The sequence below is a fragment of the Gadus macrocephalus genome, chromosome 6 (assembly GCF_031168955.1).
Source record: "Gadus macrocephalus chromosome 6, ASM3116895v1".
NCBI lineage: Eukaryota > Metazoa > Chordata > Actinopteri > Gadiformes > Gadidae > Gadus > Gadus macrocephalus.
Window position 1 is genome coordinate 27,286,889 of NC_082387.1, and position 2,429 is coordinate 27,289,317.

The following is a 2,429-nucleotide window of genomic DNA, read 5'->3' on the forward strand; positions in this document are numbered from 1 at the left end:
GTGTTGTGTTACTGTTTGTTCTTAATGTGTTACCGTTGTTCTTGTGTTAGTTTGTTCTTGTTGTGTTACTGTTTGTTCTTGTTGTGTTCACTGTTTGTTCTAAATATGTTACTACTTGATCTTGTTGTGTTACTGTTGGTTCATATTGTGTTGTTCTTCTGACACCAGGAAATGGTATTTTGATGATCACAATGTTGTACAGATCTGTTTTGTCTGGTTCATTCTTCTGGGAATGCGGTACCTCTGATAGGGAACGTCATAAAGCATTCAGAATGCACCGCGCGGCTTCATGGTGCATTCGGCTAAACACAAAACAACTGGAGCCCCCAGTGCCTCACACCTTGGGATGGGAACCATTTGACACGCTGGTAAAATAGTTCTCTTTGACGTTGGTAAGAATGTATTTTGTAGTGTTATGAAACCTTAGCCTGCAGTCCGCAAATATTCTTATGGAGAGACCGATTTAATTCAGTTAGTGTTCCTGTGCTCCGGAGAGCCGAGCGGGGCAACGGGTTCTTTCCCGTTCCTCAGCGTACGCCCGCCTCCGGCAGCAGAGAGGAGTCCGACCGACACGCTGGCCCCCCGGAGACCAGCTCCACCCCCCCCCTGGAGACCAGCTCCACCCCCCCCCCTGGAGACCAGCTCCACCACCCCCCCCGGAGACCAGCTCCCCCCCCCCCCCCCCGGAGACCAGCTCCACCCCCCCCCCCGGAGACCAGCTCCACCCCCCCCCCCCGGAGACCAGCTCCACCCCCACCCCCCCCGGGAGACCAGCTCCACCCCCCCCCCCCCCTGGAGACCAGCTCCACCACCCCCCCGGGAGACCAGCTCCACCCCCCCCCCTGGAGACCAGCTCCACCGCCCCCCCCCGTTTAAAAAATAAGTTGATTACTTTTGAAACCCTATTTTGAATTAGGTCACAGTAATAGCTTGCATGCAACATTACAGTAATAATAGTCAATGTGAACCATTTATTATGTACAAAAGCAAGCTCCCTTAACCTCAAACCGTCAAACAATATCTGTCAGTTTTGGTGTAAACAATACCCAAACAAAAGAGAAGATCATATTTTCTCTTGAAACAACACACGTCAGGGCATTGTTATTGAAGACTGTCCTAAAATGGCCGACCCTGACACCCCACCACGCGCTGCACAGCCGTCCTGGCCGACGGGAGGAGGAGGAGCGGCTGGAGACCTCCTCCACATTTAGAGACACAACGCTATTCAGACTGGCTGGTCTCCCCCTGGCGCAGCGAGAGAACGAACAATATTCTTCTCTGGAGGGTCGTGTGAGGATAGACTCAGGGGGAAGACCAGCGTTCGATGAGGAGAGAGATGCTGAGCAGCTTGGACGCGTTTCACCCTTGTTGCTGTTACTCTTTAAAAGGTCATGTTGTCAGGTGGGATATACTGAGTGAAAGGCAGCCAAAGGCCAGTGGTGCACCCACTGTCACCATTCAACATCCTTATCGAGTCTGATCCCCTCTTAACATTTTGATTACGATGTGTTGATGGTTTCACATAAACCAGCCTGTGGCCCCTTGAACCGGACATTAATCCACAAGTCGGGCGGAGACTCCATCGCCTCCTATTTGTGTTCCTGTCGGATGATGATACTGTAAACTAGGGGGTCTCCCACACTCACTCATGGTCAGTTTGACCTGGACATGCTCAGGTTCTGGGAGCCATAGTTCCATCAGGGTCCGGTTGTCTACAGCTCTTGATTCGCGCAGTGATCTAGCATACGGAGAGAACCCATTGTCCGTGTTGGGTTGGGCGTGAGGGGGTCACATGATGAACAGCAGGCCGGGGTGCTACATCTGGTTGGGCGGCTGGTGAGTGTCAACAGTGTTTTTGATGATCTGATGATGGGTGGAGACGGGGAGAGCATCTGGCTTCAAAGACCGCTCGGCCGCTGCAGACTGACTCGTCCATGCAGGAGAAGTCGTCCATGGAGCCGCTCATTTAAACTCTGATGTGAGAACGTAAACACCTTGAGCATAATTTGCCAGCATCTGGGTCCTTACGCTAGCATCTGGAGTGCTGTGTTAGCATGTTGCTAGCTAGCCTGGCATGCTATGCTTGCACTCACAAGAAAGCGAGCAAGAGTCTCTTGTTTTGCTCTTCACAGCCTTATGGCCCGACCTGTGATACTTACGGACTTGGAACCATCCCTGATTAAAATACTTCATTGATGCTGCATCTTCATTGATAGATTTTCTTTTAAATGTACAATCTCTGGGACATCAGATGTCAACGTGTGCTGCTTATGCAACATGAACCCAGAACATGAATAATGTAAACTGGAACCTTCACTTGAAGAGGATTCCTCATGTCTTTCTTTCATTTCACTGGAGGACTTATGTGGAACATCACACTGTTTCAAACTGTCTGGAGCAGCTATGAGAAGTTTCTTAAAGGGTTTGAA